Raw genomic sequence first — 25,207 nt, forward strand, 5'->3', positions numbered from 1 at the left:
TATGATCAATTAATTTTGTTGTTGTTGTCGTTTTGCAACAAGTAAGGTCTCATTTTGTTACCCAGGCTGGAGTGCAGTGGCATGATCACAGCTTACTGCAGCCTTTTTTCTCCCCTGATTAGGTGATCCTCACACCTCAGCCCCCGAGTAGCTGGGACTACAGTTGCATGCCACCATGCCTGGCTAACTTTTTTTTTCGCATTTTTTGTACAGACAGGGTTTCTCCATGTTGCCCAGGCTAGTCTCAAACTCCTGGGCTCAAGCAATACTGCCCACCTTGTCCTCCCAAAGTGTTGGGATTACAGGCGTGAGCCACAGCATCTGGTAGATGAATTGAGTTTTGACAAGTGGGAAAAAACAATCCAGTGGGGAAAGAACTGGTTTTTTTTTTCAACAAATGGTACTGGGAAAACATACACATGCAAATGAACGTAGCTGAGGTTGGGCATGGTGGCTCAAGCCTATAATCCCCGCACTTTGAAAGGCCAAGGTGGTAGGTGGATCACTTGAGGTCAGGAGTTCAAGACCAGCCTAGCCGACATAGCAAAAGCCTATCTCTACTAAAAATACAAAAATTAGCCAGGTGCAGTGGCACATGCCTGTAGTCCCAGCTTCTCAGGAGGCTGAGGCATTAGAACTGCTTGAGCCTGGGAGGCGGAAGTTGCAGTGAACTAAGATTGTGCCACTGCACTCTGGCCTGGGCGACAGAGCAAGATTCTGTCTCAAAAATAAAAAAAAATATTTTAAAAAAGAATGCAGCTGGATCCCTATCTCACACCATATCTAAAAATTAACACAAAATGGATTAGAGAGCTAACTGAAGAGCTAAAAACTCTTAGATGAAAACACTGATGTAAGTCTTTGTGATAATGGCTTAAGACAATGGTCTCTTAGATACATCAGAAGCAGAAGAAACATAAGAAAAAATAGACAAACTAGGCCAGGCGTGGTGGCTCACGCCTGTAATCCCAGCACTTTCGGAGGCCGAGGCAGGCAGATCACAAGGTCAGAAGATCGAGACCATCCTGGCTACCACAGTGAAACCCTGTCTCTACTAAAAATACAAAAAAAAAAAATTAGCCAGGCGTGGTGGCGGGCGCCTGTAGTCCCAGCTACAAACTCAGATAAGGTAGATTTTGAATGATCCAACTGGACATTTTTAAATAACTCATTAAAATGCTAAGGGCTATAAGAAAGAATCAAAACAAAATGCTAGAAATAAAAAACATTAACACAAATAAAGAATGCCTTTGATGAGCAATCAGCAGACTAAAAAAAAAACAATAATCAGTGAGCTTGAAATAAAACTGGAACATGGTATTTGAGAATGTAGGACAACTATAAAAGGTGAAAAATATTCATAATAGTAATGCTAGAAGGAGAAGAAAGAAAATGAAGTATTTGAAGTAATGATGGTTGATAATTTTCCAAAATTAAGGACAGATACCCCAAACTGCAAATCCAGAAAGCTCAGAGAACACTAAACAGGATAAACATCAAAACATCAACACCTCATCTTCAAACCTAGGTCAAAGACAAAGAGCAAGTCTTGAAAGAAATCAGGAAAAAAAAACAACCAAAAAAAACACTTACCGTATATGAAAGAAGGATAAGAATTATATCAGATTTCTCTTCAGAAATCATGTAAGCAAGAAGAGAGTGGAATGAAATATTTAAGTGTTGGGAAAAAACCCCACCAAGCTAGGATTTAGCATCCAGAGAAATTATCCCTCAGAAGTGAAAGAAAAATAAAGACTTTCTCAGACAAACAAAAATAGAGGGAACTTGTGTCCAACAAACTTGCCTTGCAAGAAATGTTACAAGTTCTTCAGAGAAAAGGAAAATGATATAGGTGAGAAAATAGAATCCTTATGAAGAAAGGGAGAGTCCAAGAAGGAATAAATGAAGATACACTCTTTTATTTTTCTTAATCTTAATTGATCACATAGATAAGTATTCAAAATAGTAACAATATCTTGGATAACTGCTGTTTATGGATAAGTGAAATGAATAACAGCAATGCTCTAAGGGACAGGAGGGAGGAGTTGGTTATATTCTGTTATAAGATACCTGTACTATGTGTGAAGCAGTATAAGTGGTATTTAAAAATGAACTTAGATGAGCTCTAAGGGAAACTACTAAAAAATCTTTTTAAAGAAGTACAATTGGTATTTTAAATAGAAAAGAAAAATGGAATAATATACAATGCTCAATTAAAATCAGACAATGGGCTAGGCATGTAGCTCATGCCTGTAATCCCTTTGGAAGGCCGAGGCAGGAGGATCACTTGAGCCCAGGAGTTCGAGACTAGCCTGGCCTACATGGCAAAATCCCATCTCTATAAAGAATACAAAAAATTAGCCAGGTATGGTGGTGTGCCCTTGTAGTTCTAGCCACTTGGGAACCTGAAGTGGGAGAATCACTTGAGTCCAGGAAGTCAAGTCTTCAGTGAGCCGAGATCACGCCATTGCACTCCAGCTTGGGTGACAGAGGGAGACCTTGTCTCAAAAAAAAAAAAAAAAAAAAAAAAAATACATTTTAAAATAAGCAACAGGGAACAAGTATAATGAGTAAGAAACAAATATGGTAGACACTAAAATCCAATTTTAACAATACTTTCAATGTGAATGGTCTAAATATACCAATTAAAAAGACAGAACTGACAAGAGAGAACAAAAAGACCCAAATGTATGTTGTCTACAAGAAACTCACTCTAAATACAAAGACACAGATAGGTTAAAGGAATGGAGAAATACAATGCCAACATGGATCAAAAGGCAGCTGGACTAGTTATATTAATTTCTAACAAAGCAGAATTCAGAACAAGGAAAATTATCAGAGAAAAACAGAAATAGTACATAATGATCAAGGATCAATTATCAAACAAGATACAACAATCCTTAATTGTTGAGGGTCGTGATCAACTCAGTATACTACTGGAGGCTGTATGTGTAAACAGCAAACTGTTTCTCATAAAAGCAGGATATTGGCAAACTGACAAACTGTGTCTGCTGCCCAGAAGGAATGATGAGGGCAGCCACCACCCAGGCATAAGTGTTTCTTGTGATTAGGCAAAACTGAAGCCTGTTAGCAATAATGTGAACCTGTGATCAATCAAGCAGCTGACCAAACATTACCTCCTCCCTGCTCTTTCTACCCAATAAATACTAAGGGCTGTAGAGTCTCAGGCGGCTGCCTTTGCTCACTAAAAGCAGGGAGCCCTTTTCTTCTTCTCTTCTTCTCTCTTCTCCTTCCCCATGTTACCCTTACTTTAAAATAGTTACCTTTGTCTTAAGTTTTCATTTCTATGTCTGTCCCCCTTGATTCAGTCTCATAATGATGGTCTCAAGTAGTAACAGTAGTACCTGTCTCAGTGCCAGTCTCAAGTAGTAACTGTGGCAGTCAGCCACACTTAAGTGTGTCTGAGCCTAACAACAAAGTGTCAAAAGATGTGAGACAAAAACTGATAGAGCTACAAGAAGCAGCAGTTAACTCCACAGCTATAACTGAAGACATCAACACCCCTATATCAATAATTGGCAGACACAGCAGGCAGAAAACCATTAAACATATAGTCAAACTGAAAAGTACCATCCATCAACTGGATTTCATTGACATTTATAGTATACTTTATCCAATAACCACAGAATACATATTCTTCTTAAGCTCACAAAAACATTTACCAAAACAGAATACATTCTGGGACATAAGAAAGACATGCCTTAACTAAAGTCATACAAACTATGCTCTCAGGACTTTAATGGAATTAAACTAGAAATCAATAAAAGAAACATAGCTGGAAAATCCCCAAATATCTGGAGATTAAACAACACATTTTAAAATAACACATCAGTCAAAGAAGTCTAAAGAGAAATTTAAAAATATTTTGAACTAAATGAAAACAACTTATCAAAATTTGTGGGATGCAGTGAAAGCAGTGCCTACAGAGAAATTTATAGCACTGAATGTAATGGTGATCTAAAATCAATGATTTAACTTTCCGCCTTAGGAAACTGGAGCAATAAATACAAACCTAGAGAAAGAAGAAGAAATGAGAAATAGAGATAGCAATGAAATTTAAAAAAATAAAATAAAATAAAAATCAACAAAATTAAAAGCCAGTTCTTTGAAAAGATCAGTAAAATTGATAAACCTCTAGCCAGGATAACCAAGAAAAAAAAACACAAATTATTAATACCAAAATCAAAGACATAAGAAACTATTATTATCAGTAATAGTATCAATACTGATCCCAGACATTAAAAAAGTATTAAAGAAACATTTATAACTAACTTTATGCCCACAAATTTGATTATCTAGATGAAATGGATTTCAAGGCAATTCCTTGGAAGATATAATTTTATCAAAACTCATACAAGGAGAAAATGAAAATCTGAATATGCCTCTATAGATTAAAAAATTAAATCAATAATTAATAACCTTTACAGAAATGAGAAAGAAGAGGAAGAACTCTGGTAACTAGGTCGAATTGTAGTGTCAAAATAAACTCCATCCACTGAAAGAGCCCAGAAGCAATGATACCCAATAGTAGCAAGCACACCCATAATAAATCTATTAAATAAAATTCAAGAATATTTGTTGCATAATGTTTGTATTCAGAATATATCCAATAAGAGTGTACGATATACTGTGTTCAAAAGTTATCTGCATTCATTCTTTTCTTTTATTGTGGTTGTTTGTAAAAGCTAAATAAAAACATATACTCAGAAAAAAATAATAGTAACAATTAATAACCTTCCAAAAAAAAAAAAAACACTGGGCCTAGATGGCTTCAGGGTAATCCCAACCAAACATGTAAGGAAGAAATAACACAACTGTCTCCAATCTTTTCCACAAAATACACTCAGAGGGTACACTTTTTAAGTCATTCTGAGTCTAGCATTACCCTAATGCCAAAACCAAATAAAGACATTACAAGAAGGGAAAACTACAGACAAATATCTCTTATGAACACAGATGCAAATATCCTCAATAAAGTATTAGCAAATCAAATCCAACAAGGTATAAAAGAACTATACCTCCTTAAAGTCTGGATATTAAAATAAATAAATTAAATTAAAATTTTTAAAAAAGAACTATACAACAAGACTAAGTGGGATTTATCCCAGGTATGCAAGGATGGCTCAATATTAAAAAAAACAATGTAATCAATCACATCAAGAAGCTAAAGAAGAAAAATCACATGATCAGACCAATACATGCAGAAAATGTATCTGACAAAATCCAACACCATTCTTGATAAAAACTCTCAGTAAACTAGGAATAGAGGGGGAGCTTCCTCAACTTAATAAAGAACATCTACAAAAAACCTACAATTAGTATCATACTTAATGGCTAGAAACTAGATGCTTTCTTTTTAAGATGAGGAAAAAGGCAAAGATGTTTCCTTTCATGGCTCTTATTCAACATCATAGGGGAAGTCCTAGCTAATGCAATCAGACAAGAAAAGGAAATAAAAGGTATATACATTGAGAAAGAAAAAATAAACCTACTTTTGTAGCTGAAAAGATGTTTATGCAGACAATATCAAAGAACTGACAGAAAAAACCTCTTGGAAAAAATAAGCAATCATAGCAAAGTGGCAGGATACAAGGTTAATATGCAGAAGTCAATTTCCTACGCACCAGCAATGAACTGGAATTTTAAACACACAATACCACTTATATTAGCACCAACAAAAAGGAAATACTTAGGCATAAATCTAACAAATATTAACAAAATTGATACCATGAGAACTATAAAACTGCTGAAATAATCAAAGAAAAGCTAAATAAATAGAAAAACAGCCTATGTTCATGGACAGGAAGACTCAAATTTTAAAATTTCGAATTCTGAATAGTTCATTCATGTATATAAGTTACTGACACAGTAAGAGGGATCTTTTTTTAATCTTACAAGACCTAAAAATTACTTAATACCTTTGAAATAAAATGCTTTATTTCTGCCAAATGGCATTATGAATATAATAAGACTTAAGAGCACCAAAAGTTAGTTACTACAGCAAGATACACTAGTATACATATATCTATTTATATTAAGAAACTCAGGGCACTTGTCTATAACTCACAAGTTACCAATCTTAAACATTTAAGCTTATGAACATATACCCATTTTTTTCTCATGTAAAAGAACAAACTTTAACATCTTTCAACTATCGTAAGTGAAATAATATTAAAAGTGATATATACCAACTGGTGATTCACATAGTAGTGCTATAAAATCAAACCAAAAACATTCCATCAACAACTGCAGGCCAGGTGTGGTGGCTCAAGCCTATAATCCCAGCACTTTAGGAGGCTGAGGTGGGTGGATCACTTGAGCCCAGTAGTTCGAAACTAGCCTGGGCAACAAGGCAAAACCCCGTCTCTACATAAAATATAAAAAATTAGCCAGGCATAGTGGTATGTGCCCGTAGCGCCAGCTACTCAAGAAGCTGAGGTGGGAGGATCAGCTAACTCCAGGAGTTCAAGGCTGCAGTGAACGGTGATCATGTCACTGTACTCCAGCCTGGGCAAAAGAGTGAGACCTTATCTCAAAAAAACAAACAAAAAACAATTACAGATGCTCCTGTGAAAATATTTCAATCAGGTTACATACTTGAGACATATTTCAGGGTTTAAAAAAGGCAACCACTATCTAAAAGAAATGAGAACTTATAAAAAATAATAAAGAACCAAAAGGAAAGCAATTGTTGAGAAAGCTATGGTTCTCAAAGACTATTAACACAGAAATTATTTGACAAGGTAAACAGAACTTCAGCTGGCCACTGTATTTAAAACGTGTTTCTTATTTACTATATTATGTTTTGGCTTCTTAAAAAGCTTGCTGGCCAGGGCTAGTGCTTTCTTAGAGATAAGAGGGCTCACAGGAGCATGTCTTCCATATACAAACCAACCAATCCTGAGTCTACAGCCAAATCCACTTCCTTATCTAACGCTCACATACGAAGCCAGTATTTCCTGCCCTAAATCATTCCAGAGTCAGGTACCAGGCAATTAGAGACCACCTCTACAGCTCGAAGCCTGCAGGAATCATCCAAACTCATCAATCCTCAACTGCTTACTCTGCCCTCCCTTGCCTTTCCCAGGAAATCCCAATACTCTGGGCCTGGACTTTTCCATGGCTCCTGTCTTCTGCTTCCTGACTAAAACCTGGTGCTTCCCCTGTGTGGCATGCAGTGACCCTCCCTGAGACCTGTGAGTATAATAAAATTCCTCCTTCTAAGCCTTATTCTCATATCCCCCTGCAGCTGCCCAGACCTTACCACACCGTATCCAACACCTACATTCTTAGAATAGCCACTATTAATATACAAAATAAATTTAAGTATATGCATGCTCAAAATATTGCAAAGTGAAATATTAATCACCAGATGATTATCTGCACCAATGGAACTGAGGTAAGAAACTTAAAACTAAAGTAACAGAAAACAGAAATCCTTTTTCAATATTACAATTCAAACCTAGAACATTTTGCTTTATCATGTGATTAAAAAAAAAATTTGTTCCAATTCTAATTCTATGCTGACAGTAAAGCAGCTACTTATCTCTCTCTCTACACTGCAACTTCTCTACCACATTCTTCCCAAAGCATAAAGAATCATGGAAAACAGAAATTCTTTCTTGCCTTCGGAAATTTCACAACAATATACATCAAGTTGCATCTTTCTTCAGCTGCATCTTTCTCCCATTACCTCTCGAAGAGCTATAAAAATATAAATACACAATACCTTAAATTAAGGCCTGGCTATATTTACTAAGATGGCCTTCAAAGTACCTATTCATTTATCCTGCCTTTTAATAATTAAGACAATAAGGCTCTAAAAACAAGAAAAGCCTATTAGTTTGAGAGTTCCTCTGACAATCCTTTGTCAAATAATTCCATCTGTAGTTAACTACTACAACAACAACAAAACACAACATAACTTGGTTTCCTGACTTGTTAAACTGTTAAGGTGTTAAATGTTATGGAAAATGATCTATCATATGTATAAAACAACATATTCTACTTTTCACCCAATAGACACAAAATTGTTTGTTTCTAATAAACTGACATTTTTGGTGAATAAAATTATTTATATTTTAATCCATATTTAAAATCTTGTTTTTCAACATATCCCTAGAAGATTAATAAACAATAAAAAGTAGCAACTTTAAATCACACAAATAAGTTCAGAAGAAACTGATTTACATTTCAATTCTATAAACATTACAGGTTCTACTTGTACCAAATGAGGTGTACCTATACAACTATGGAAACTGAGATGCATTTTACTGTTTTGTTTTTCAACAATATTTCTCTTCACAAGTGCTATAACTTAAAATTTACACTGGATGTTCAAGACTTTTTCATAGGAAGTGTCCAATTTTTAATATAAATCGGTCAAAAAATAGTGTTCTTATTTACATAAGAATTAGAAGAAAAAAAAGGAAAATTATTTCAGAAATAAAGACAAGCTAAATGGAACACAAAATAACAGACCCCCCCAAGAAAAGAGGAAAGAGAATAGAGGAAATTTTCAAAATAACGTAGTCAGTCAAGTGTTACAGTTCTTTTAAAATTTCTCTGGCAGGCTTTCCAGTTTTTACCAAAAATCCCTTCAAAAAAATAAGTAAAATAATAAAAGAAGTTAGTCAAAGAAGATCCAACATACATTCATAATTAGAATCCCTAAAAAACAAACCCATGTAATGGAACAGAACAAATATTGAAAACCATCATACGAAAAATCTTTTCTGAAATAAAACACTTGAATCTACTACTTAAGACCATACCAAGATCAACACCAAGACATATTCAAGTAATGATTCTTTAAAGAAAAAGAAAAATCTTTCAGGTATCCAGGCAAATGACCAAATTTCTTGTAAGAAAAAAATGTCTGAAGACTTTGAAAATGTCCATGGAGCTCATAAAAAAACACAGCTGGGTGCAGTGGCTCATATGTGTGATCCCAGCACTTTGGGAAGCTGAGGTGGGAAGATCATCACTTGAGCCCAGGAGTTCAAGACCAGCCTGAGCAACACAATGGGACCCTGTCCCAACAAATACAAAAATAAAAAATAAAGTTAGCTGAGCATAGTGGTGCACACCTGTAGTCCCAGCTACTCAGGAGGCTGAGGCGGGAGGATCGCTTGGCCCCAGGAGGTTGAGGCTGCAGTGAGCCACGATTGTGCCACAGCCCTCCAACCTGGGCAACTGAGAGTCTGTCTCGGAAAAAAAAAAAAAGAAAAGAAAGAAAGAAAACATGAGCCAGGGATTTTACATCCAATCAAAGCTTCAAATATAATGAGTATAATGGTCACAAGCAAATAGTTTGAACCGAAAGGACTTAAAAGAATATTGTTCCCATGAGCTCACTTGTAGAATGTGAGCTTCAGATAACCAAAAAATCCTCAAAGTATCTTTGGGATAAGGTCTGATGATGAGTATTGAATATAATTTAAAATTAACACTAAGTGATCAGAATAAAGATAACAGCATAGTGCATGCAAATGTTATATGCTGGTAAAATACAGAAATAAAACAATTAACAAAAAAGAGAGTTTACAGAAAAAGCAATGACCTACTGATACACTCAACTACCTGGATGAGTATCACATGCATCATGCTAAGTGATTACAAAATAGCCATTCTCAAAAGGTTACATTTATGTAACATTCTGGCTTCAAAAGGCAAAACTATAGGGACAGAAGACAGATCAGTGGTTGTGAGGAGTTAGGGGTGGGAGGAGGGTTTGAGATAAAGGGGCAACAAGACAAAGTTTGGGGTGGTTGTTATGTAATTCTAGTTGTGGTGGTTGTTATGTAATTCTACTTGTCAAAACTCATAACTATACACTGAAAAAAATGTATTTTACTGCACATTAATCAATAATACATTTTAAGTGCAAAAAAACCCACAGACACTGGGGAAAGGGAAGAAAAGGTACTGAAGAGGTTACTAGCTAATTTCATTATTGCTCACAATACAAGAGTACCTTAAAAGGAGGGGACTATAGGTATTAGTATAAACGTACCTCTCTCAATGTAAAAATATACTAAACCTCTCAAAAAAAAAAAAGAGCAAACAAAATAGATAAAATAAAAAAATTCAAAAGCAACAAAAATGTTTCAAGTTTCCTTTCACTCCCATCCCCATTTAACCACTTCCTCTACTTACAGCCAACTAGTGTCATCAGCTATTTGTGATACCTCTTCAAAGTTTTCGATGGCATATTTGCTTCCATTTTCAAAAGGAAATGATAAAAGAATAAACCAAGAACTAATGAAAATGGTTACCTGAGGGGGGAAGAAAAAAAGGATGACGTGAACCTTCTGTGAAGTGCCTTCTTTCCTTTTTTTTTTTGAGAGAGAGTCGCGCTGTCACCCAGGCCAGAGTGCAGTGGAGCAATCTTGGCTCACTGCAACCTCCACCTCCCAAGCTCAAGCGATTCTCCTGCCTCAGCCTCCTGAGTAGTAGCTGGGATTACAGGCATGTGCCACCACACCTGGTTAATTTTTGTATTTTTAGTAGAGATGGGGTTTCGCCACATTAGCCAGGCTGGTCTCAAACTCCTGACCTCAGGTGATCTTCCCACCTCGGCCTCCCAAAGGGCTGGGATTACAGGCGTGAGCAACCGCACCTGGGCCAAGTGCCTTCTTAAACAGTCTTACTTTGAAACAATGTGAATGTTTTACGCAATTAAAACAAAAATTTAAAAATCAGTCCCTAAGAATGGAAGATAATTTTAAATAAGTGAAACTAGTATATACCAAGTTGGTGGCAGAAATACAGAAAAAAGAATTACTTCAAGTGACTTTAAAACACAGTATTTTGAATATCCATCCCTAATGGGATATATTCTAAAGACTGAAGCAAAATTAAAAAAAAAAAAAAGACTGCAAAAAAAATACAGTATTCAATGTTCTTAATACTGATTTTTTTTTTTTAATTGATGGAGTTTTGCTCTTGTTGCCCAGTCTGCAGTGCAATGGCGTGATCTTGGCTCAATGCAACCTCTGCCTCCTGGGTTCAAGTGATTCTGCAGCCTCAGCCTCCCGAGTCACTGAGATTACAGGCTCCCGCCACCAGGCCCGCTAATTTTTGTTACTAGTAGAGACAGGGTTTCGCCACGTTGGCCAGGCTGGTCTCAAAACTCCTGACCTCAGGTGACCCACCTACCTCTGCCTCCCAAATTACTGGTATTTTAATTTGGAAACGTATCAAGATATTCTAGGCTAAAGCAAATAAATATGTTAGTATCACCAGAATCAAAGATTCTCAGAATAAGAAAAAAGTATAAAATGAGAGACTTTAAAACTGATTTGGAAACTCTGCAACTCACTTTGAAATGCATTTTTAAAAGATGGGGTGTGGATGAACAGATCTGTAATAAAGTATATATAGCAAAATCTTAATTCTAAAATCTAGGTGCTGTGTACAAGGGTATTCACTGTATTAACTCTGTCTTCTGTATGTCTGTAAATGTTCGGGAGGAAAACTCCTTAGATTCTGTACTATACAAATCACAAAGAATCACTGGGATGAATCTCAACCCTTAACCAATCTGTTTTTCCATCTGACAACAATTACTTGTCAGCAACCATTTTAAAACATTTCAACCACTCCTCCAAAAAACTATCCAGACTACCAAATCATCCACAAAGCCAAAAGGTCTAGGACCAACAGATCATTTCTCCTTATCTTGGAATGTTAAATCAATCTAAGTGATTCCAGCAACAGGCAAAGAGCAAGAACTCAATATATCTGAGATAAACATAAATAGCATGGTTATAAACTGTTTTCCTGGTTCTGAAAAACTGAAATATGATTTCAAGTAATATATTCATCAGGACAAAACTATACAATCTCAAAGTTATATGACATGGGTGTCTTTAAGACATTAAAATGAAATTTTCTCCCTGAATTTTCAATTAAATTTATATTAAAGTAAAAGTATAAGAACTGGTACCCATGAGAATAATATTTTTTTAATCTCTCATGTGATTCAAATACATCTTAAACCAATTTTTCTTTCTTAGACTAATGTTGAAAGCAGTTTTAATAGAGAAAAAAACTGGAGAGAATATACTCCAAAATGTCAACTGCCATTAATCCGGGTGGTAGGATTGTATATGCTTTTAAAAATATGTATGTTTTTTTCTATTTCACAGGATTTATTTGATTTTCCCTTTTGCATTAAGAATGCATTACCGTGTAACTGGAAAAAAAATTTCTTGAAAAAAAACACAAAAAACTACCTACACTTGTTAAGTATAAAATAACTGACAGAGTAAGAGGTAAGGGTGACTTGGGATGTAAACTGCACTAAAGATAACCAACTCAAGAATAATTTGAGAAACATGATGGTTATATATCTCTAGATCACTTTTCCCATATTTCATACCTTCTTAAATAACCAATTTTTCTCGCCACCAAAAATGTGACTCCTACCATTCTTGATGGTTTCAAAATGTAGGTAAAGAACATACCCAAAATCCAAGACTCACATTCTGTTCATTCCATAAATATTGAATATCTGTACTCTGTACTATGCACAGCAAGTGCTAGGGGATTACAAAAGAAAAGATGTTATTATCCCTACCCACCTCTACTCAGTTAACACATTGATGCAGCACCTATTTTGTGTCTGGCATTGTTCTACACACCATGGATGTAGCAGTAAACAAAACAAACCAAAAACGCCTCTCTGATAAAGATTCCCTTCTCTTGTCTTTCATTGTTATGCCCTACACTTAGCCAAATGCAGCAAATCCACCTCAGAAATCCCTCTGCGTCTCCTTAAAACTCACTAAAAACAGCAATATATAAATCTCTCATTTTGTCTGAGTATATCAGCTCCATGCTGATTTCATTTTTTCCCTACCCAGCCTGAACTAAAATGGTCCATTTAGATATTCCCTCACCAGTAGCCTCAATTAATACAATTGTTCTTCTAACTTACCCAACCTATAGTTTCCCATTTTGTATCAATCATACAATTCAACTTTCCTCTCTAACCAGCTGGGTATATAGTAAAAAAATTACAAGTATGTAAATCGCTGTCACAAATTCGTGGTTTTAAATCTCATAGTTCCTCAATACCTTCACTTCTCTGATCAATGAACATTTACTAAATATCTATGTGTAGGATGACACAGATAAAGCTGTGGCAAAGACAAAAGTCTGTGCCCTCCCTAAAGGGACACTCTAACAGGCAGGACAGATCTTAAATAAATAATTATGAAGGTGATTAAATGCTATGAAGGGGAAGTACAAGATGCTGTGAAAGGGCGTTAACAGAGGAGCCTAATCTCATTTGGAGGTGAAACGGCTGTCAAGACAGGCTTCCAGAAGTAGTGGTAAGTGCCAATAAATTCCACACAGCATCCCACGTTCCTAATTTATACTTAAATCCCCATATCCCACCTGCTGGGCAAAGGAACTTGCCTCATTCGCCTCCTCAGCCTTCTCCTGGACTCACTAGTGATTCCTTCTCCTCAGCATATACATACAGCAAGGTCTCCCACCCAAACATATATTGGAATAATTTTTCTGGAGAGTAATTTGGCCATGTGTATCATAAGCCTTAAAAATGTGCATACCCCTTCTTGTGATCCATAATTCCACTTCAAGAAATCTTTCCTAAGGAAATAAAGACAAATTTCACGCAAAAAAGATTATTTAGAATAGTGAAAGAATTAAAACAATCTAAATAACTGGCAACAGGAGAACAGCTATGGATGTGCCTTAATAAACTTATAACAGACTATGCCACAGCCAAAAATAAAAAGATATTCAGAGCTTTTAATCTCATAGAAAAATGCTTATAATTATGAAAGAAATACACTATAACTGTTACATAGAAATAAATCAATAATAATCCTCTACAAAAAAATTTAAAAATAAGCCAGGCATGGCGACACATCTCTGTAGTCCTAGCTACTTGAGTGGTTGAGGCAGGAGGATCACTTGAACCCAACAGTTTGAGGTTACAGTGAGCTATGACTGCGCCACTGCACTACAGCCTGGGCAACAGAGAAATACCGTCTCCCCCAAAATACTAAATAAATCAATGATAAACACAGGATGTAAAAACCTGTATAAAGAAGATACCAGGCCAGGCGCGGGGGCTCACACCTGTAATCCCAACACTTTGGGAGGCCTAGGTGGGAGGATCACGAGGTCAAGAGATCAAGACCATCCTGGCCAACATGGTGAAACCCTGGTCTCTACTGAAAATACAAAAAGTAGCTGGGCGTGGTGGCATGCGCCTGTAGTCCCAGCTACTGGGGGGGGGCTGAGGTGGGAGAACTGCTTGAACCTGGGAAGCAGAGATTGCAATTGCAGTGAGCCGAAATTGCACCACTGCACTCCAGCCTGGCAACAGAGCGAGACTCTGTCTCAAAAAGAAAAAAAAAAAGAGTATAACTAAGCTTAAAATATAAGTGTATATATAAAATCCGAAAGAAATGAGCAGAAGTATTGATAGCAATTAATTATACAAAATTATGGTTTAGTTTTCTCCCTTACATTTTTCTGTACTTTTTTTTCTTTCCTGAATTTCCAAAATTTCTTTTTTTTTTTTTCCCCTGAAATAGTCTCACTCTGTAGCCTAGGCTGGAATGTAGTGGCAGAAACACAGTTCACTGCAGCCTTAACCTCCTGGGCTCAAGCGATCTTCCTGGCTCAGCCTCTCATATAGCTGGGACCACAGGTGCATGCCACTACACCCGGCTAATTTTATTATTTTTATTTATTTATTTATTTATTTTTTGAGATGGAGTCTGGCTCTCTTGCCCAAGCTGGAGTGCAGTGGCGCCATCTTGACTCACTGCAGCCTCCGCCTCCCAGGTTCAAGGGATTCTCCTGCCTCAGCCTCCCGAGTAACTGGGTACTAGGCATGCGCCACCACGCCCAGCTATGTTTTTGTATTTTTGGTAGAGACAGGGTTTCACCATGTTGGCCAGGCTGGTCTCAAACTCCTGACCTCAGATGATCCACCCACCTCGGCCTCCCAAAGTGCTGGGATTACAGGCATGAGCCACCATGCCCGGCCTAATAAACAGGGTCTCACTTTCTGCCCAAGCTGGTCTCAAACTACTGAGCTCAGGCAATCCTCCCACCTCAGCCACCAAAAGTGCTGGGATTACAAGCATGAGCCACCACGCCTGGCCTTGAATTATCAAATTGGCAGTGTATTACTTTTCTAAATGGGTTGTGAACTATTGTTTCTCACAACAGCAACACAGCTACTAAGTCCACTGGCACATTATCTCCATTCCTTACCTCTAACTCTTTGACACACTGCACCTACTATCACCCCAATTTTAAGGAAACTGCTATCACAAGGATTAATTAATCCCCCAAATGACAAACCAGTGGAGACTTAGCAGTCCTTCTTTGAACTGACTTCCTTGGCTTCTAAAAACACCTAGGATCTGCCTTCTAATTCTCTGACCATTCTTTTATAGAATCTTAGATGATTATGTAACAAGAAAAAAATTTTAAAAAAAATTCATAAGTACATGAAAAGAATCTCAGATGAATTCCCTCCTTCTATATGTCCTTTAAATTCGGTTTTTCAGGTGTCCACCCTAGGCCCTGTTTTTTTTTTTTTACACTACATACTTGGGTGATCCTATCAATTCCCATGGCTTTAACAACTTACCTTCTGACAACTCCAAAATCTACCTTCAGCCCTACTCTCCTAAATCTCATTTATTTTTAGTCAAAGCCTTTGCTATTAATTTTCTGGGAGTCCCCTAGCAGCTCAAACACTGTTATCATCATCATCTTCTTTAAAAATCCACTTCCTGGCCAGGTATGATGGCTCACAACTGTAATCCCAGTACTTTGGGAGGCTGAGGCAGGAGGATCCCTTGAGCCCAGGAATTTGAGGCTGCAGTGAGCTATGATCACACAACTGTACTCCAGCCAGGGCAACAAAGTGAGGCCCTAGCTCTTAAAAAAAAAAAAAAAATCCCCTTCTGGTATTTTCTGATGTGTTTGGTCACATCACTATCCATTTAATCTTCTAAACCAAAAGCTAGGGAGTCATTCTTAACACTCTCTCAACAACTATCTTTACGTACTTACTACTCTTACTTCCTAATCAAGGAAATAAAGACAGATTTCATGTAAAAAAATTAAGTCCTAATTAGTTAACAAATCTGTCTACTTTCCTCTCCAACCCCACCACACAGATTAAACCCTCAATTTATTATTACAATAACCCAACTGATCTCTGGAGGTCAGTCTCAAGTCTATTTTCCCTGTTACCCTCAGATAACCTACCTAAAAAGCAAATCCAACCATATAATTCCCTGCTTAAAACTAGCACCTGAAAGATAAAAGGTAACACCCACTAGCATTAGAAGTCCCTTCATGATCATCTCCAGACACATTCCTCCCACAAAACTTTATGCTGAGCTTCCTCCAGCAGGAGCAGCAGCAGCAGCAGCAGCAAGCAGCGGCAAGAAGACATGAGTTTGCTGTGCACCAGGCATCTTTTCTCAGAGCAGCATCAAGCTATCTTGAGTTTGCTTCACACCAGGTACTCTAATAAGTGCTTTAAGTGAGTTACGTAATTTAGTCTTATGAGGTTGGCACTATTATTTCCTTTTCACAGACTGAGAGAATCTGTCAAAAAATACAAAATCACAGAACTAGTTAAGTAGCAGAGCCAAGATTTATATCTCCACTATATTTCTCAACAAAAGTAACTAGTCAGCTTCTAAAACAGCTACTAATCTTTAAAATCTCTGTTCATATCCTATCTTGTGAAGGATACCTGAGCAACTGAAGGACAGAGAAGCTTATGTTTAACTGTATTCCTCTTCTGTAATTTTATGTAAGCTTCCTAGATAGACTTTCCTGATCACCACCCTGTCTTCCAACAGAGTTGGTTACTTCCTCCAACATACTTCTCTAATTTGTTTATATGTCTACTACTGTGTATCTCATACTGGATTTTATTATTTATTTACATGTTCATTTCCCTTCTTACCTGCAAACTTCTGGAAAGTAGGTACCCTTTCTCAGCCATGTTTACAGCCCTGTCTCCATCTTTGTCAATCCTAGGTTCTTAGCACAGTATCTGGCACATAACAGGTACTTGACAAATTAAATCTCCTCCTCTGTTATTTTCCTCCTGTTATTTTTTTTTTTAATCTCTATCACACTCTATCCTCAGGCAACCGCCTCACAACCTAACTCCTAGCCCTAGCCCGTACACTCTATAGCAGTTTTGCAGACCGCCATCACACACTTCATCCTCTCCTGACTTTGTACTATCTTTCTAAAGCAGGTATCATATATCTTCCCTACTCAAAAAGATTGAAGGCAGTCTGGGTGCAGTGACTCATGTGCCTGTAATCCGAACACTTAGGGAGGCAGGAGGATAGCTTGAGGCCAGGAGTTCAAGACCAAGACCAGCCTGTGCAACATACCGAGACCCATCTCTATCCAAAAAAAAAAAAAAAATCTGGGCATGGTGATGCACACCCGTAGTCCCAGCTACCTGGGAGGCTAAGCTGAAGCAGGAGGATCACTTAAGTAAGGGAGGTCAAGGCCACAGAGAGCCATGATTGTGCCACTGTACTACATGACAGAGCAAGACTTTGCCACAAACAAAAACAAAACAAAAAACTGAAAGCTCCCTTCTACCTATAGAGTATATTTCACCCTAGAACTATCATCAAGGCTGTATAACATCTGATTCCATTCTTACTTTTTTTCCTTTTTTTTTTTTTTGAGAGATGAAGTCTCACTCTGTTGCCAGGCTGGAGTGCAGTGGTGTGATCTCGGCTCACTGCAACCTTCGCATCCTGGGTTCAAGCGATTCTTCTGCCTTGGCTACCCAAGTAGATGGGACTACAGGCGTGTGCCACCACACCCAGCTAATTTTTGTACTTTTTAGTAGAGATGGGGTTTCACTATATGTTGGTCAGGCTAGTCTCGAACTCTTTACCTCAGGTGATCCATCCGCTTTGGGCTCCCTAAGTGTTGGGATTACAGGCATGAGCCACCACGCTCAGCCTATTCTTACTTTTGTAACTCTTCCTTATAATCCAAGTCCCCAACAATACTGAACCATGTATCTCTGCCAAAGACCACGAAGTTGCACTCTTCCTATGAGACTATTCTGGCCATTTACCATAGTCTGGAATGTTCTTTCCCAAAAAGGCCTCTCAAATTCTTACTCATTTTGTAAGGTCTACCAACTACTACTTCCTGTATAAATCTGTTTCCTTGAGCCAAAATTAATTACTCTCTCCTCAGTTTTCCCATATATGGTCTCATTCTTAAGTACTTAGTATATTATGTCTTAGAGTTGCATATTTCTGCTTCCTGCGTTGTCCCACCGTATCTTCCAAACACCATATACCAACAGTTTGGTCAACAAAGGACTATATATATATAGTCCTTTATATATATATAGTCCTTTATATATATATATCTATATATATAGTCCTTTATATGTATATATATATATATAGTCCTTTATATGTATATATATATATAGTCCTTTATATGTGTATATATATAGTCCTTTATATATATATGTGTATGTGTATATATATATATACATATATAGTCCTTTGTTGGACAGCCCAGGTATGTAGTAGGTACAGCCCAGGTATGTAGTAGGTACAGCCCAGGTATGTAGTAGGCTATACCATCTAGGTTTACGTAAGCACCCTTTATGATGTTCATAAAAAAACATCGCCCAATGACTCATGTCTTAGAACATGTTCCGTAGTTCAGCGACATATGACTACACTAAATTTGATCTTCCTCAAGGGCAGGGACCACATTCAGTTCACTCACTGTATTAATTGAGTTTGTACTAAATGTCAGGTCCTCTAGTAAGAACTATGAATAAGACAAATCAATAAAATAATTTCTTATCCCCACTCAGCTGCTGACAATGTGATATATCATAGGTGTTCAACATATATTTGTTAAATAAATATATTGCTTATAATAAATATATTGTTTACTCTTTGTTCACATTTACCCTGTGCTTCCATTTGCTGCTTACAACCAATCAAACCTAGAAGGAAAGATCCTTCTAGTTTTCAAAGCCTTTTAAGGCCAGACAGGAAGAAAGACCTTTGTTCTCCTCCTCCCCCTAAGAAATAATCTAGAAAGTCAGCAAGCATAAAAGGAACATTCTGAAAGAGTGCAATTTATTATCAGCAGAAGAATTTAGGAACAGAACAGAGACTGAATTACTTGCCAGTTCTCACTGGAACACTGTCAAAGAGTGGCATCAATATTTTGTTTGAAGAGCTAAAAATACCATTCATAATAAATAATAATTCTAAAAACTTTCAAATAAAAATTTTATTATCTCTCACATTTAGAATTAACTGTATCTCCACTGCCTCTATCAATATGCATAATTTAAAATTTGAATGAAATCCCTGAACTGAAAGTACCTAAGATACAGACTCCTTAAAGAAATTCATCTCAATGGTCAATGATCACTAAAATAAGGGAAAGTAAACACACACTCATTAAATATATGCCCTAAAGAAGTTATGCAGGGCCAGGCATGGTGGCTCACAGCTGTAATCCCAGCACTTTGGGAGGCCGAGGTGGGTGGATCATTTTGAGGTGAGGAGTTCAAGACCGGCCTGGCCAACATGGTGAAACCCCATCTCTACTGAAAATACAAAAATTAGCTGGGTGTAGTGGGGCATACCTGTAATCCCAGCTACTAGGACAGACTAAGACAAGAGAATTCCGTGAGCCCAGGAGCCAGAGGTTGCAGTGAGCCAAGATTGCGCCACTGAACTCCAGACTGGGTGACAGAGACTCCATCTCAAAAAAAAAAAAAAAAAAGTCATGTAGACAAAGTGATTTAGTGAAATGCATTAGAATTTATTTTTAAATTAATAATATTTAAACAGACTATTTTGTCCTAAAAAATTTATTTAGCTGCACATATACAAAACTTAGGTTCAGTTTAAATGAAAACTATGGCAGAAAACGAAATATATTCTTTCACTCAATAAAAGGAACTTTCTTCAGGTCTCATTTTCTAGGCAATAAAGGAATACAAGTAACAATCATGACAGTCATATTCCTAATTTTCCAGGGTAAACCTAGAAATAACATACACCATAGGAGAAATTAAAAGTCTTTACAAGCACATAATACATTAACACCAGTTCTTTCTACCCTATTGAAAGAAGCAATTCACACCCAACTCTTGCCATTTCATGAGAAAATTTGTTGCCAAGGACAATTTATTTTAAAAACTGAGATCTGGGATAAACACTTTGTTTAAAAGAAAACTCAGTGTTTTTTTGTTTGTTTGTTTGTTTTTGAGACTGAGTCTCGCACAGTCACCTGGGATGGAGTGCAGTGGCATGATGTCGGCTCACTGTAACCTCTGCCTCCTGTGTTCAAGCGATTCTCTTGCCCCAGCCCCCCAAGTAGCTGGCATTACAGGTGCCTGCCACCACGGCCGGCTAATTTTTTGTATTTTTAGTAGAGACGGGGTTTCACTATGTTGGCCAGGCTGGTCTAGAACTCCTGACCTCATGATCCACCGGCATCAGCCTCCCAAAGTGCTAAAGGCTAGAACCACCGTGCCCGGCGAAAATTCAGTTTTAAATTAAGCACAATAAACTCTCAGATGGGCATACGTGATTGCAAACAAAAGGTGCCTAACAGCTACTCTTTCTGGTCCATGCTTTACAAAGATGTTGAGATTTTTAGGAAAGAATCTTTTTTCCAGAAAAACATCACTTGGCCAAAATTAGCAATACGAGTTGCTTTTTTTCATAAATGAATTGTTCTTTGCTTCCAAAAACAATGGGTTGGGCCTAGAACTTTGTTCGACACGTTTACCAGAGAGATAAATGAATGTGACCAAAGAAATACAAGTTTGGCCAGGTGCGGTGGCTCACACCTATAATCTCAGTACTTTGGGAGGCCGAGGTGGGTGGATCACCTGAGGTCAGGGGTTCGAAATCAGCCTGGCCAACATCGCAAAACACCGTCTCTACTAAAAGCACAAAATAAGCTGGGCGTGGTGGCGCATGCCTGTAATCCAGCTACTTGGAAGGCTGAGGCAGGAGAATCACTTGAACCTGGGAGGCAGAGGTTACAGTGAGCTGAAATCACGCCATCGCACTCCAGCCTGGGCAACAAGAGCGAAACTCCATCTCAAAAAAAAAAAAAAAAAAAAGGGGGCGAGGCACAGTGGCTCACACCTGTAATCCCAGCACTTTGGGTGGCGGAGGCAGGTGGATCACCTGAGGTCAGGAGTTTGACACCAGCCTGGGCAACAGGGTGAAACCCCATCTCTACCAAAAACACAAAAATTAGCCAGGCATGGTGGTATACGCCTGTAATCCCAGCTACTTGGAAGGCTGAGACAGGCAGAATTGCTTGAACCCAGGAGGTGGAGGTTACAGTGAGCCAAGATCGTGCCACTGCACTCTGGCCTGGGCAACAGAGCAAGACTCTGTCTCAAAGCAAAACAAAACAAAAAAAACAATACTTTTCTCCAAGAACATACAAGAAATAGTACTTCTAATCCATTCATTTATTCATACCTTTAAAAGCTAGATATAAATTAAGTACTGGAGTTATAGAAATTAAAATAGTCCCTTACTCTTAAATCTATAGGGTCATGTTGGCAGTAAGCAGACAATTGAAACAATATAAATATCATAATTACAGTCTGGCCAAAATGTAAAGGAGGCATAGAAAAGGCATATTCCTACTTTAGGGAGAAAATGCCATAAGAAAGGTATTCCTAAACTAGGACTTGAAGACTAATTAATTAGCTAGGCAAATAGAGAAAGGGGTAAGAGAAGGTGAAGGAAGGGCATGCATAAGGAACTAGAAATATAAGCCAGCATGCATAGTCAGAGAACTCCAAATGGTACCTTATAGATGAAGAGCAGGTGAGAATTAGGGATTCTTCAACATAATTAGTCATCAGGGAAATATAAATTAAAACCACAGCAAGAAATCACCAGAAACCTATTATAATGGCTAAAAAATAAAAAAAAAATGACAATACCTAGTGCTACGATCAACAGGAACTCTCATACATTGCTGGTAGAAATGCAAACTAGTGGGCCAGGCACAGTGGCTCACACCTGCAATCCCAGAACTTTTGGAGGCCAGGGCGGGGAGATCGCCTGAGCTCAGGAGTTCGACGCCAGGCTGGGCAACATGGTGAAACCCCGTCTCTACTAAAAACACAAAAGATTAGCCGGGGGTGGCGGCGGATATCATCTCTCTCCACAGCATGGCTGGTTTCTGTCACTCAACAAGCACATGAACACGAATAATCTGAAAACACATCTGGAAGAAAAAAATGATATATCTGGCTAAGGAACATTACTATCTCATGGTGCTCGTAGCCAGGCGGAGGAAACAGAATGTATCAACAACAATTTATAAAGAAAGAAGCAACGACTAATATGGTAGTCATCAATACTGGCTTTCCAACGGGCCTGGAAAACGGCACACTAGGAGATTGTGTCCCGCACCTGGCTCGGAGGGTCCTATGCCCACGGAGTCTCGCTAATTGCTAGCACAGCAGTCTGAGATCAAGCTGCGAGGCGGCAGCGAGGCTGGGGGAGGGGCGCCCGCCATTGCCCAGGCTTGCTTAGGTAAACAAAGCAGCCAGGAAGCTCGAACTGGGTGGAGCCCACCACAGCTCAAGGAGGCCTGCCTGCCTCTGTAGGCTCCACCTCTGGGGGCAGGGCACAGACAAACAAAAACTCTGCAAGAACTTCCACAGACTTAAATGTCCCTGTCTGACTGACAGCTTTGAAGAGAGTAGTGGTTCTCCCAGCATGCAGCTGGAGATCTGAGAACGGTCAGACTGCCTCCTAAAGTGGGTCCCTCACCCCTGAGCAGCCTAACTGGGAGGCACCCCCCAGTAGGGACAGACTGACACCTCATTCAACCCGGTACTTCTCTGAGACAAAACTTTCAGAGGAACTATCAGACAGCTGAATTTGTGGTCTCACGAAAATCTGCTGTTCTGCAGCCACCGCTGCTGACACCCAGCCAAACAGGGTCTGGAGTGCACCTCTAGTAAACTCCAACAGACCTGCAGCTGAGGGTCCTGTCTGGTAGAAGGAAAACTAACAAACAGAAAGGACATCCACACCAAAAACCCATCTGTACATCACCACCATCAAAGACAAAAAGTAGATAAAACCACAAAGATGGGGAAAAAACAGACCAAAAAAACTGGAAACGCTAAAAAACAGAGCACCTCTCCTCCTCCAAAGGAACGCAGTTCCTCACCAGCAACGGAACAAAGCTGGATGGAGGATGACTTTGATGAGTTGAGAGAAGAAGGCTTCAGACGATCAAACTACTCTGAGCTACGAGAGGAAATTCAAAACAACAGGAAAGAAGTTAAAAACTTTGAAAAAAAATTAGAAGAATGGATAACTAGAATAACCAATGGAGAGAAGGGCTTCAAGGAGCTGATGGAGCTGAAAGCCAAGTTTCGAGAACTACGCGAAGATTGCAGAAGCCTCAGTAGCAGATGCGATCAACTGGAAGAAAGGGTATCGCTGATGGAAGATGAAATGAATGAAATGAAGAGAGAAGGGAAGTTTAGAGAAAAAAGGATAAAAAGAAATGAACAAAGCCTCCAAGAAATTTGGGACTATGTGAAAAGACCAAACCTACGTCTGATTGGTGTGCCTGAAAATGATGGGGAGAATGGAACCAAGTTGGAAAACACTCTGCAAGATATTATCCAGGAGAACTTCCCCAATCTAGAAAGGCAGGCCAGCATTCAGATTCAGGAAATACAGAGAACGCCACAAAGATACTCCTCGAGAAGGGCAACTCCAAGACACATTATTGTCAGATTCACCAAAGTTGAAATGAAAGAAAAAATGTTAAGGGCAGCCAGAGAGAAAGGTCGGGTTACCCACAAAGGGAAGCCCATCAGACTAACAGCTGATCTCTCAGCAGAAACTCTACAAGCCAGAAGAGAGTGGGGGCCGATATTCAACATTCTTAAAGAAAAGAATTTTCAACCCAGAATCTCCTATCCCGCCAAACTAAGCTTCATAAGTGAAGGAGAAATAAAACACTTTACGGACAAGCAAACGCTGAGTGATTTTGTCACCACCAGGCCTGCCCTAAAAGAGCTCCTGAAGGAAGCACTAAACATGGAAAAGAACAACCGGTACCAGCCACTGCAAAAACATGCCAAATTGTAAAGACCATCGAGACTAGGAAGAAACTATAGCAACTAACGAGCAAAATAACCAACTAACATCATAATGACAGGATCAGATTCACACATAACAATATTAACGTTAAATGTAAATGGGCTAAATGCTCCAATCAAAAGACACAGACTGGCAAACTGGATAAGGAGTCAGGACCCATCAGTGTGCTGTATTCAGGAAACCCATCTCACGTGCAGAGACACACATAGACTCAAAATAAAGGGATGGAGGAAGATCTATCAAGCAACTGGAAAACAAAAAAAGGCAGGGGTTGCAATCCTAGTCTCTGATAAAATAGACTTTAAACCAACAAAGATCAAAAGAGACAAAGAAGGCCATTACATAATGGTAAAGGGATCAATTCAACAAGAAGAGCTAACTATCCTAAATATATATGCACCCAACACAGGAGCACCCAGATTCATAAAGCAAGTCCTGAGTGACCTACTAAGGGACTTAAACTCCCACACAATAATAATGGGAGATTTTAACACCCCACTGTCAGCATTAGACAGATCAACGAGACAGAAAGTTAACAAGGATATCCAGGAATTGAACTCAGCTCTACATAAAGTGGACCTAATAGACATCTACAGAACTCTCCACCCCAAGTCAACAGAATATACATTTTTTTCAGCACCACACCACACCTATTCCAAAATTGACCACATAGTTGGAAGTAAAGCTCTCCTCAGCAACTGTAAAAGAACAGAAATTATAACAAACTGTCTCTCAGACCACAGTGCAATCAAACTAGAACTCAGGATTAAGAAACTCACTCAAAACCGCTCTACTACATGGAAACTGAACAACCTGCTCCTGAATGACTATTGGGTACATAATGAAATGAAGGCAGAAATAAAGACGTTCTTTGAAACCAACGAGAACAAAGACACAACATACCAGAATCTCTGGGACACATTCAAAGCAGTGTGTAGAGGGAAATTTATAGCACTAAATGCCCACAA

The 25,207-nt window shown here is 38.4% G+C and overlaps 1 protein-coding gene and 1 non-coding gene across 2 annotated transcripts in view; one reads left to right on the forward strand and one right to left on the reverse strand.

The window, feature by feature from the left end:
• RANBP9 (RAN binding protein 9) overlaps window positions 1–25,207 on the reverse strand; it is a 95,642-nt gene that overhangs the window by 48,957 nt on the left and 21,478 nt on the right. The window lies entirely within an intron of this gene.
• On the forward strand, window positions 8,560–8,621 carry LOC115836486. Its single transcript, XR_004031564.1, has one exon. It is a non-coding gene; the product is annotated as a U7 small nuclear RNA (small nuclear RNA).

The sequence above is a fragment of the Nomascus leucogenys genome, chromosome 8 (genome assembly GCF_006542625.1).
Source record: "Nomascus leucogenys isolate Asia chromosome 8, Asia_NLE_v1, whole genome shotgun sequence".
NCBI classification, from domain to species: Eukaryota; Metazoa; Chordata; class Mammalia; order Primates; family Hylobatidae; genus Nomascus; species Nomascus leucogenys.